The following is a 13,949-nucleotide window of genomic DNA, read 5'->3' as shown; positions in this document are numbered from 1 at the left end:
CATTCTATCGAACACCTTGCTAACAAGACTAAAAGTTGTATTTTTCCCGCATTTTTAACAAGTAAACATTCATCCACTTATCTTCATAATGTTGTATGCTAGTATATAGAATAAATACCAAAACCAGAAAACCATAACTGACTCGAAATTATATCGAAAAATTAACTCAAAACTATGAAAATAAACTTCAGATCCAAAAAAAAATCGGGTCAGAGCCTGGGCATGTGCCCAACCTGCTCGGGACTTAAAATCGCCCTTGCTCCTTCGACAGCTATATGACCCGACTGCTACATGCATTTCAACAACTACTTGTTGTATTTGATTTTCTATTGAATATAGTAATACATACTTTGTCGAATTCCTGCTTTGACACAAATAATTATACTTTCAACAAATAAAAATACAAGATTAATGTTTATCACAATGTTTTAAAAACTTAATCGAATTGATCGATTCAATTAGTTAGACCGGGAATCAGAGCTAAATTCAGTTCGGTTAACCTTAAAAAATTGCTAGAGGGTCAAGACCGAAAAAACCTGAACCGTCCAAAACCATTTGAACCAAAGTATCGAGTCAATTTTGTAAAATTGTCTGATTCAATAAAATGCAAAAAAAGGCCTTTTAAAAAACATTGAAAAGTTTAATATGTCAATGTCATAACTTAAAACATTCCCACATTCACAAAAAAAAAAAAAAAAGAATTTCTTGTGTTTTTCTATAACCACACAAACTTCTAAGTTATATCACTCTTTTATAGTTTTTTTTTTCTTTCAACCACATTTCACCATCATCAAGTTGTCCCTTTCAAACATAGTCGACGTCACATCGTTCAACTCAATATTAGTTGTTGTTCAACTCAATATTGTTTGTCATTTTTCAATTGTAACTTATTTGTCATCGTTAAACTCGCATCCGCTTACTGTTGTTCAATTAAGTACATTGTTTTGTTTATTTTGGCAGTTCAATTCTATTTAATTAAGGTATTATAAATTATTTGAATTTTAATTTAGGTATTATGCTCTATTATTTTGGTTTAAACTTGCTTTACTTATTTTATTGTAATTCTTTCATTTGTTCAAATTATTCTTACATGAATGTTGAAATTAAACAAACAATTATACTATTTTATTATTTGTACCATTGATTTTGTTGTATTAAGTTTATAATAGATTTTTGAAATATTTATTTTATTAAGTTGTGAACGCGTGATAATGACATTTATATAAAATTTAACTTCATATTATTAATTTATTTAATAAACGGTTCCACAATAGATTTAATCGATTTAATCAATTAAACCTTAAATCAAAAGTTTCATCAGTTTAACGTCTTGTTCGGTTTTTAAAATATTAGTTTATTATTAATTAATAAAAAACACAAAACAAATATTTATGACTCATTAATAAAAAAATATAAAACAAATATTTTCTTCTATTGATATAAAAAAAATACAACATGAATATTAGTCGTTGATGCATATATAAACCCGGAACAAATATTTTTCATCAATAAATATATTAAAATTAAGGCTAAATTACAGTTTTGGTCCCCCTGTTTTGATATTCTCACGGTTTTGATCCCTCCATTTTCTTTTTAAACAGTTTTGATCCTCCATCCCAATTTTGTTCATGAACAGTGCATGATCCGTACATGAACAGTATATGACCGTACATGAACATTACATGAATAGTTGAATCAAAATTGGAATGAAGGACCAAAACTGTTTAAAAAGAAAATGGGGGGACTAAAACCCTGAAAATACCAAAACAGATGGACCAAAACTGTAATTTAGCCTAAAATTAAAGGGAAAATATTTGTCAAAAATAAATGAAAAAATAAGATAAATATTTGAAACTCAAAAGTAGACCCGTTTCAAACTCGAAAAAAAATATTTGTAATCATAAAATATTTATGGTAAAATATCTATTTTGGTTCCTTAATTATACCTTTGGATTCAAATTGGTTCTTTAATTGTTTTCGTGTCACATTAGTTCTTTAACTTTTAAAATGTTTCATTTTATTCTTTTTTTGTCTAATTAGCGACAAAAAAACTTTGAAATTGGTCGCTAAATCCGTCTCCAATTAGACAAAAAGAATTAAAAAATAAAACATTTTAAAAGTTAAGAGAGCAAAGTGACAGAAAAAAATTAAGAGACTAATTTACACTTAAGGGTATAGTTAAAGAATCAAAATAAATATTTTGCCAATATTTACTTTAACATAAAAAATCATAGAGAAGTGAAATTTAAGTTTTTTCATAGGAAAGAAAATGTAATTTTACTCTTAATTAAATATTTTATTCATATTATATTTTATTAAGACTAACATAACAATATCAGGAACCCGTGTGATAGCACGAATATTTGTCTAATTCAAAAATATTAAAATAATATTTAAATATATATATATATATATATATATATATATATATATATATATTTTTATTAAATATTTTATTCTATAAATATTATTAATGAGAGAGAAAAAGTTGCATGGTGATTGGCGCTGAATTTGGTAGGGAGGACCACGGTTCGATCCCCCACAACTACGATCGGGAGGGGGCTGAAATCACTTGATGTCAGAACTGACCCCCGAACCAGACTAAACCGGTGGCGATAAACCAAAAAAAAGAAGTTAAAGTTAAGTGCATCTTGGACTTTGTAACATTTTGTTTCAAATGATCAATTGTTTTAAACTTGATGGAGTGTGTTTTATTATTTCCTTTTTATAGATGAGTTATACAAATTATATTAAAGGAGAAGAGAGGTACAAAGAGAGGGGGACAACAACCATCTCCAAGATTAAGAAAATTTAAAGTTGGAAAGGCTAATTTTATCTATAATTTATTCATCCCTAATTTTGAAATAGATATGCATAGATTAACCAACTGCTTTACACAATGTTTGTCTTCTCTAATAATATGAGACATGATAAAGTTCATGTTACTTATGAGGAGGATACATTTGTACCGCATGTTTCTTAATCTCTCGAGAATGAATGAATAAGCCTTAAAAATCAAAGAAACAAGAGTGAAGTTTGTTTCCAACCAAACAAATTTCCATCATCTCCTATGAGTTATCTCAATAGCATGGGAAGCGCCCAATAATTCAGTAAGGTTTGCATCATTCCAACCACAATTCACAGTAAAGCAATCAATAATTATTTCGTTGTGATTTCTTAATAATGCCTCCACAAGAAGACTGACCCTGGTTCCCTTTAGAGGGATCGTCTGAATTGCATTTTGAAATTATGACACTTACAACAGAATTCAAGACAGGTGTCCTAACAACACACAATGTTAAGATAGATGTTATAACAACTGCTGACTTACAATACACTTATCAAAACTGACAGTAAATGAAAGAATAATAAATAACACAATGAATTGTTAATCTAGTTCAGTGCAAACAACACTTAATTTGGGGACTACCAAGCCATGGAGAAAGTTCAATATCAGCAATATTAGCCTACTACTGATCCAAGGGACGCAGATTGTTTCTCAAGAAGAAACAAATCATCAGACTTGGCCCATAATTTAACTCACAAAATCACCATAGTTTTTTTTTTTTAAATAGAGGTGATATAAAACTCCAAATAATGAATTCTCTTAAACAAGTAAGCCGAGTTCTAGAGAAAGCATTGATGACTTGGAATTATCTGATTCAGTGTCTATAAGTTTTTGAATCAGTCTCTCTTTTGGAGTGTCAAGCTAATTAGATGATTTTCAAACATTTTTTTGGACATCAAGCCCTTTCTCCATGATTGAACCATTGACTTAGGTTCTAGAGTCTTCAAGAACTCATTTATGAGTAGAATACATCCTTATAGTATCTTGAAGGAGATGCTGAAGATCTTTGATTTGATTTTTCTTTAATATGAATTAATCAGAAGATTCTTTAAGAAAAATCACCAACAAACTTAAGGACAAACCTTCCACCTTGTAATAATCTTAATTGGATTCCTAGTAGGAAGTTCTAGAACTTTGTCAATAATCTGATGTTTCCACTTCAATATGACAACTAGGCTTCATCTCGATTTTGATCACTAAGCATGTAGATGAGCTAATGGATTCTTGTGGAACCACACAAGTACTAGCTGTTCTTAGACTCAATTCCCTTGTCATTCATCATTCATCTTATTAGTGACCATATAATACACCTTATCTTCATAACTTGGTCACATAGCTGGCTTATGATTATCAAACTAGTCATTAGTTCTTTCAGCAAATAGAACCTTAACAAGACTAGTCAACTTTGTTCCATTAATAATCTCAGAGATGGAGTGATACTTTTTCAGATTATGACTCTTTCATTTTAGACAAGCATTTAGAACAATCAGTGTCAAAGAAGATATATAAGTCTTATTTAAAAACAAAAGGAAACATCTTTATTGTGTTATGTCCCTTTTTTGGTCAACCTTCGGGATAGACATATATCTTGAGAATAAGGAGACCTGATATGCTCATCCTTTCCCATAGAAGTGACATTTTTCAGTTCAAGCTGTAACATCCCGAAAATTCTTATTTAATTAATTTAATTAAATTTTAAATTAATTATTGGAAATTAGCATTTTATCGAATTATGTGGAAAATTATAAAATGTTAAGTTATTGGGCCATGTGGTGGAATTAGTAAGGTGGGGGTGTAATGGTGAAGGAGCCCATTACTAATTTATTTTATGTTTCATAAAATAAGGAAAACAAGAGGGGAAAGAAATTAGAACGTGAAAACAAGAAGTTGTGAGAAGAGGGAGAACCGAAGAACGTGAAGGAGAACCAAAGAGAAAGAAGACCCATTCAAGAATTTGGCTAAGGTAAGGGGGGGACTTATCTGATTAGCATCTATTATCGGGTTAGGGGTTGATAATACTGAATAGGTGTAGAATTCGGGTCGATTGAGTCATATGATAGATTTAAGGATTGAGTCAAATTGTATGATGTTTGATCCCCTATGTTTGAATCCATGATGTTTGTGTTGTTATGGTCTCAATTGACGCGTAATTGGTGTATTATGATGTGTATTTCGTGTTGTATGTGCATGCCATTTCCTTAAGTTCGTACTGGCATGAATTGAATGAGTTTGGAATGTGCAGAATGTTGTTTTTCTGTGATTGGGGGTAATGTGGAATGTGCGTAATTGGTGTAATATGATGTGTATTTCGTGTTGTATGTGCATGCCATTTCCTTAAGTTCGTACTGGCATGAATTGAATGAGTTTGGAATGTGAAGAATGCTGTTTTTCTGTGATTGGGGGTTTCTGAAAATCGCTAGTCCGTGCCGCATCCCAGGGTTGGCGCCGCGAACTGCTTGGCAGAAAGCCAGGAAGTTTTGATGTATTCAGTATGCGCCGCGAGCACATGGTTGTGCCGCGAAGGCGTACTCTTTTCTCGTTTTGCACCGCGAGCACATGTTTGTGCCGCGAAGTGCTTGGCAGAGGTCCAAGGAGTTTTGAGACGCTCAGTTCGCGCTGCGAACCAAGGTTGGCGCCGCGTGCTGTTAGCGACAGACCATTTTTGAAAAGTTTAAAGAAGTATAACTTTTGGACCGTTGGTCCGTTTTGTGTGCCGTTTCGAGCTAAACAAACCTTGTGAAATAATCTATTTGATGATTAATGATGTGATTGTGATTGAATGATGCATATATATATATAAACATGCTTGATGATGATGATGATTATGACGAAATGAGTATGTGATGATGTTACTCATAGACTTGACGATGGTATAAGTATGTTCATGTATGTTTGCATTCATTCATATTCATTGATGATGTTGTATCCATGATGATGTGTTGGATCAGTAAAGGGCATGATTCTCATTGTGTGGAATCTGTGCTGGCAGGGCCGTATCTTGATGATGTTGGATCGGTCATGGGTTATTCCTATTTGATGATGTTAGTACCACATGTATAGTGTCAGTTCATACATATGCATACTTTTATAACATGATTGGATGTATTCCAGTGTTATAATTATTAATGATGTGTTGGTTGATTGTTTTGTGATGATAAAACTTATCTGAATGTCTGTTATGAAACAATTGGGTGAATGAAACAGCTATGATGTGTTATTGCTTTGTAGCCTTATAACATTTGTTAATTATGATGAGACTCACCCTTACATGTTGTCATTTTCAGATTGAGGATAGCGGTTGTTCGACTCGGTGAGGATTAGCTCATGAGTCAGTTATTTAGATAGCATCAGGTGTCATGCTCTGATATTTGTAACACTGGGGACGCGATGTTTAGAGTTTATGGTTTATAACTCTGGTTATGTTTTGATGTTTTGGAGGATAAGTTTTATAGATGTTAAACTTAATCCGTATGATTTGATTCCGTTGTGTTAACATGAAATGTTTTTAATTGATGATGATTGCCTCAGTGAATGCATGACATAACTGAACGATGTTTTATTTAATTTTGAATTGTGGCACCCTTATTTTCATGTACTCTGAATAAACTTATTTAATTGCTGCGGGGTTAGTAAGGGGTGTTACACAAGCCCCTGTCAATAACTTGAGAATTTTGAGGTCAGGAATGATGTTGAGACATGTTCTAAGACATCATTGACTCAACTCTGCCATAAATAGAAACAAATTTATGTCACATAAATATTTTCTCTGCTTATTAGAGCCTAGAAAATTAAACCATATCCCTTTTAGGTTTTTAGTCATCTTTAGATTTTGAAAATTTTCTCAACATGCTGGAACCAATTGTTCACCATTCTCACAAACTTGATCATGATTTCAAGTTCGGAGTTCAAAGAGGTTACCTCATTCTGCAGGTCAAAGATACTATACCAACAATCTTTATTTACAATCTGGAGTTGAGGATTAGTTACCTTTTGTTTTTCTCCTTGCATGTATCTTTACTTGATGCAGCTAACTCATCATGAGTTAAGTCTTACTTGCAGGAGTTCACAAAAGAACCTTACATTCCTGTCAAGACAGGTATAAAATTAGGATCACAATCCTGAACAGATATGGAGATAGAATGCCTTTTCAGATGATTCTTGAGCAAGAAATGACATCATGCCAGAGTAAGTCCAAAGCCTTCACATATTTATTTGATCTAGTTTTACTTGAACATCAAGGATCTTGCTGATGATACAAAAAATGTTTTTGGCAACTGGCTTTGATCTTCTTTTAACCCAGAACCTGATAACAACACATAATATCATTTATAACAACTGTTCATTAGAGATTTGGTAATAACCTCCTGCATAATTGGAGATAAAGGTCATGTTCTTATATCCCAAAACACTCTTGTATGCCTCTATGAGTGGACTTGAGAATATCTCAAGTATCCTTCGTCACACCACTTGTGAGGATCAGTCTGAACAATGCTCATCAGATCCATTGGTTACACCTTTAGAGATACAATCTTGACAACTTTCAAGATTCTGCTGTCAAATGAAATCCACAATGCTATCATTCTAGCTTTTCCAGAGACATACAGTACCAAAAAATCATCTCCTTGAAGCTCACCTAATAGACAAATAGGTGCTTTCTCTAATGCCAATGAAAATTCTGGCACTTACAATAGATGTCAAGATAAATGTCCTAACAACACACAATGTCAAGACAGATGTTATAACATCTGCTGACTTACAAGACACTTATCAAAACTGAAAGTAAATGACATGATGATAAATAACACAATGAATTATTAACCCGGTTCAGTGCAAACAACACCTAATTTGGGGGCTACAAAGCTAGGAAGGAAGTACACTATCAATAGTATTAGTTCAAAGCTAAATAGTCTCATTTTACAACTTCTCGTCTAATCATTACCCAACGCTACTTCTGCCCAGAAGTCAACATCTAGACCAGAGAAATCGACATCCCACTTCCAATCACTGAAGTGATAAAACAGTCACACACCCTGTGACTAAGGAAACCTAAAGAGAAAAATCACACTTTCCAATCAAAGAACTTAGTTAAGCATCCTAACTAAGAGCAATACTTCATCCTGCTTAAAAGTTATGATCAAGAATAAAACTCAACTCTCATGATTAAAAGCTTAAAGAGTAAGAACAAAAACTCAACTTCGTGCCTAAAGGCTTCTGAGTGAGAGTAGATATCCTGACAAAAAATCAAGCAACATATAGTCTGTCACACTGTAGCAAAAGATATGTGGGATACTTGAAACACACAAGAGACTCTCAAAACAACAGACCTAAGACTTCCCATAATTTGAAATTCTTTAGATACGTTTTTCATTAGGTTAGGGTTCTCTTTAAATGGTGTTTTGACAGTCCATGGGCTTCATAACCTTTGCCCTACTCTTTACTTAATTTGTACGCTAGAGATTGCACCAAACTGGCATAGCCCTTTTTTTAATCTTCGAACAAATCTTTAAGTTTCCTAAATTGTTTAATCAACCAATATTAGGAACTTTAATTCTGATGTGATTTGATTCTAAAGTTCCGGATTAAAATCTTCTTGACCTGTAAAAATTACCTTTTTTGTGTCAACCTCTAGCCTATAAATAGAGGTATTTCCTTCACATTATCACATCTAGAAAAAATGGGCTTCTTATCTCACTCTTCACTCTCTCTTTCTTTAAAATATTTTTTTACTTTCTTTCACTTAAATCTGATTGTAACACTTTGAGAAAATTTTTGTGTTTGGTGAGGAATTTTTGTATTATGGAAAAGGCATTATTGTAAATTCATCGAGGAGTATTTCTCTCGGTTAAACCCTTTAAAAAACTCTGTTTTATGGATTTAGTTTCTAAGTCATCAGTTCGGGTCGTAAGCACAACCTTGTACAAAACTTACTTTGGTCCGAGATGAGCCTGATTTAAAATCACGGTTTGATTTGTGAGTTAAGCCCAGTTTAAAAGCTCATTGTGGTTTGTGATAAGCCTGGTTTAAAATATCATCTTAGTTTGTGGTCAGCGTGGTTAAAACCTCTATTTGGTTCATGAGTTCAACTCGGTTTAAAAGCTCGTCTTGGTTCGAGATATGAGCATAGAAAATTTTGGTTTAAATTGGGGACTAACCACTTCAAATACGTGTTTGGAAAGAAGACCAACCGCTTTAGTCAACTGTTTGAAAGGGAGACTGACTACCTATCTCAATAAATTCGTGTTAGGAAGGAAGCCGAATCACTTCTCTCCTTGTATAAGGGGGTTCAGGAGTTTGACCTACTAGAAGCTCTTAAGCATTACTGGATATTCTCAAGATAAAATCTTGAGGGACAAAATTAAGTCTTCTTGACTGAACCTGTATAAATTACTAGTGTCATTTCTCTTTCCTTTAACTTTTTTTTAATATATGTGGTATCCAACCAGTCAGATCGACTAATCCATATAGAGAGCTTTCACCCTGCGTAACCCTTGAGGGTTTGGGATTTTTTTGGTCCCGGGAACCATCGAACTCGAGACCCCAAGGGGAGCAAACCCTTGCGACCCAAGCTCCTTTCCGTTGGGCCAATCCTCTCAGGTTCTCTTTCCTTTAACTCCTTATTTTACGCATATTTACTTTCCGCTGGTAATTTCTAAAACATTTTTATTATAATTGTTTTTAAAGTCTGGAAATGATAACAAAGCTTTTAAAACTGTCATTTTTCTGAACCCCGCAACTCTGTTTATGGAGTCATATGTTTAACAAGTGGCATTATAGTTTAACTCTTATTCAAAAACTAGTCATCTCAAGAGGGAAATGACTTCCAACACCTTTTCTAATAAGAGATCTTTCCTAAACAGACTTCCATAATTTAATGCTTAGGTTTGAATTATGGAAAACTAGATTTAAAATTTTTATTTATAGCATTGATTTAGAATTGTGGGAAATACTAATCAACAATTCGTTTATCCCTACTCACCGAGTAAATCAAGAAGTAGTAGATAAACCAGGTTTCTTTAGACCATAGAGGAAAAAAGAAAATTTAAAATTAACTTTAAAACCCAAACAATTATAGAAATGTCCTTAGGTGATAACAAGCTACTCTATTTTACAATTGTAACACCGCCAAGAAAATGTGGGGTACTCTTGAAATGAGATATGGAGTTTCTCCGAGTATCTTACAAGAACAAATGAACACATGAGGAAAAGAAGATAAATGCTTCAGTCATAAATGTTTTTCTAAGGTTATAAACTATATTGAAACATTAATTACTGACCAATATCTAAGAGTTAATAATTGAAAACTCAATGCAATCCTTAAATCTAAAGATAGGAATGTTCATGAATCTCGTGAATCGAAGAAGGATGAAATCATAAGAGAGTTGAATGAATTAGTTCAATTACTTAAATATAAAGGTATAAGCTCAAAGACTAGAGAATCTTTAACAGCGTCATCAAACTTATATCAAATAACTCCCATGTTTTTTACTTTGTCTCCACCGAGCAGATTTTGTTTCCATAATTCAACCAGACCTCTTTCACTGACATTGCCCAATCTCATGTGCCAAAATATTGTCTTTGACAAAGGTTTCGTGGATGCAATATCTGTATAACCACTTACAACTTCAGCCTCAATGGTATACACGCCTTGTTTATTCAAACCTCTCAAGACTTCCCTCGACCCATTCACGATTCTTAGGATATTTTTCTCTTCTTGGAAAACATATCCTTTCTTGTCGAATTCACCAAGAGAACTCAAATTTCTCTTCAAATCAGGTACATACCTGACTTCAGCCAACAATCTTATAGACTAATCATGGAGCTTGAATCTCACAGATCCAACACATGCAATCTTACAAGCTTTGTTGTTTCCCAATAATACATATCCACCATCTTGATCACATAGTTCCTCAAACAAGTCTTTGTTTGGAGTCATGAGTTAAGTGCAACCTGAATCCATAATCCAATATTTACTTGAGTCACTACTTGAAACCACAACAACATCAGATGAGTAAAAATCATCTTGACCCTCATTCTTAGCCCTATGATCTTTCAGGATTTCATGGCACACTTTTCTTGTATGACCCTCATTATTACAGTGATAACATCAAATACCAAATGTATCACCACTATAAGACTTCTAATGACTTTTACCATTCTTCTTGTCAAACTTGCCATCTCTCTTTATGCATCAACCGACAAACCTTCACCAGTCAAAAATGACTTGTACCCGTTTTGTTCGTTCTAATACTTAGAATACAAGGCTAAGTGAATTTCTTCAAAGGTCAGAGACTCCCTTCCATACAATAGAGTTTATTTGAAGTGAGCATGTGATCTGGGCAAAACACACAATAACAATATTGCTTGATCTTTATCATTGATACTGACATCGATATTTTCAAGATCAAGAATCATCTTGTTGAACATATCCAACTACTCAGCCAATACTTCATCTTCGCTCATCTTGAATGAATGCAGAGTTTGTTTCAGGTAGAGGCGATTGACCAACAATTTGGTCATGTACAAACTTTCGAGTTTCACCCATAAACCTGACGTCTCGTCTCCTTTGAAACCTATCGAAGAACCTTATCACCAGGGTTTAATAAGATGACGTTATGGGATTTCTCTACCATAGTCATTTTCTCATTCTCCGTTAATGCATTGTCCATGGTTGTGGCTCCCTTGAACGCTTCTAACCAACCCCACTGAACCAGCAGGGCTTTCATCTTCAAGCGCCACAAACCGAATTTGTTCACTCTGGTGAACTTTTCAATCTAATACTTTGTTGACAATATTATTCTCCATGCTCACTGCACCAATTTTTTGTGAAAATGATGCTGGAATAATAAAGTATAACCGGTTTCTTGTCAGCAAGAAACCCATAAGGGTATAAAAAAGGGGAAGCAAGAAGAACACAATGAAATTAGTTATAAACGGTTATTCTTCACTTTCTCTTTGAAACAAGATTACAAGTGTTACATAACAAATAACCCAACTCACCCTAATTAGGATTTGCATTATGCAGTGATGAGAGACCAGTATGTTATGTTAGACGCTTGACTTACGTATCTAGAGGGGGGTGAATAGATACTTCTGAATTTATTCAGATTTTCTTAAAAATTATGGCGAAAGCGTTTAGGGATTGACTCGCGTCTATTCCTAACCGCTACGGGAATGATTAGATATGTTTTTAAACCACAAACTGATTATGATGTGAAGATGAAAACTATTAGAGAATCAACAAGTTATGCTACGATAAATCATTTAAGTTGTTTAACTTGGATAAGCTTGTTTCCAGTGACTTTGATTAATGAAAGAAGCAATATATCAAACACGTGGTGTATAATACTCAAATTGAGTTGTGGATCAATGTGTGGTGACTTGTGATGTGTTTGCAGAATTCTATCACACAAGTTTAACACTTTGATTCGTTAATCAATTTGCAATTATAACCAGAAATAAGCACAACGTAATCAAAAGATAAAAGCGATAAAGAACACGATATTTGTTCAGGCAGTTCGTCGATCTTCCTCGCTACGACTACATCTGCCCCCAATTCCAAACGGGAATTGGGATGTCTTTCATTATGATTGAAAAGAGTTTATACAAAGAAGATAACAAAGCAATAATGATAAACCGAATATGTTAATTATTTGTATCTTCTTCCCCTTGATCTTGAGCCAGATCAAGTATCTTCCAAGAGCTTGTCGTTGATTCCCTTTCTGCAGTGTTGTGAATTGAACGAACCCTTGTTCTTCAATTTCTACACTCAGCTGAATCATTGATGAAGCCTCTTGACAAAAACCCCAAAAATTCACCAATCTTGGAGGAAAAAATCCGCAGATTTTATTCACCAATAACCCCACAAATCTTCACCCACTAGGAACCTTCAATTCCTTTTCATGGACGTTATCAATCTTGATCACAAACCCTCACCACAAGAATTGTTGTGTGTAATTGTGTTGGAGTTGAGAAGAAGATAGAAGATGAGAAGACTTTGTGTATCTTTCAGTTGTTGGTGTTGACTTGAATAATTAGCTGAAAATGATATATATAGGTGCTAGTAGAGTTGGCTGAATGCAAACACATTATTTGATAAATTTTGGGTTGATAGGTCGACCTACTCCATTGCTTGGGTCGACCTAAATGGAACAAATTCAGCAGTTTGATATTTGGCTTCAGTTGAGTCGACCTGTTGGGACTCTGGGTCGACCTAAAAGCAGCTGAGTCTGGTTCTTGTGATTTTTCTTCATTTTAGGTCGACCTAGGCAGTTAGTTGAGTCGACCTAATGTGAGCAGAAGTGAATCCTTTTTGCTCTCTTCAATTTGCGTCGACCTAGGGGTAGAATGGGTCAACCTAACTGGACAAATTTCTTCCACAAGATGGATGAAGCATTCTAGGTTGACCTAGGCTTGTGTTGAGTCGACCTAAGATATCCAAGAGTGCCAAAATCTTGCTTTTCCTTATAACATCCACTTGTAGCTTGATATTTGTTCAATGAAGATGTTTGCCATGAATCAAAAACTATTGATGAGTATATGCTTGCATTTACATGTTATTTATAAGAAAACTAAGACATTAAACTAATGGACTTTTACACACATGCCCATTACACAAGCTAACTTAGGGAACAAGCTAACTTAAACAATCAGGCTTAACAAACAGGCCCAATTCGACATGCTAACAATCCTAGCATATTTCGGCTACAACATGTGAGCAGACTTTGACAACATGCAAATATTTTGTCGAATTATCGAACCAAGAAGCTACCTGTTGATCAATCTAGAGTTCGATCCAATATCTCACATATCTCAAATCCCATTTGATCACAATCGTATTACGGATAACAAAGAAATTCATCAATCGATGCCAATAGGATTTTGCCCAAACCACATTGGGCCAAACATATCATAAATTACAACAAATATACAAAAAATGCGGATTCACCCATGGCGCAGATGGGAGGTGTAATACGGTGAACTGACTTTAAAGAAAATGTTGCGGTAAGCAAGAGTCGCCACCGACTTTTATTTTATCCAATTGGAAAGGCTAAAAGAACAGGAAAAACCTTGGAAAGATTTTGAGTTCGGGGGGTAAGTTATA

Source organism: Vicia villosa, linkage group LG1 (genome assembly GCF_029867415.1).
Source record: "Vicia villosa cultivar HV-30 ecotype Madison, WI linkage group LG1, Vvil1.0, whole genome shotgun sequence".
Taxonomy (NCBI): Eukaryota; Viridiplantae; Streptophyta; class Magnoliopsida; order Fabales; family Fabaceae; genus Vicia; species Vicia villosa.
The sequence above is the reverse complement of the archived record's forward strand: the minus strand, read 5'-3'. Positions refer to the sequence as shown.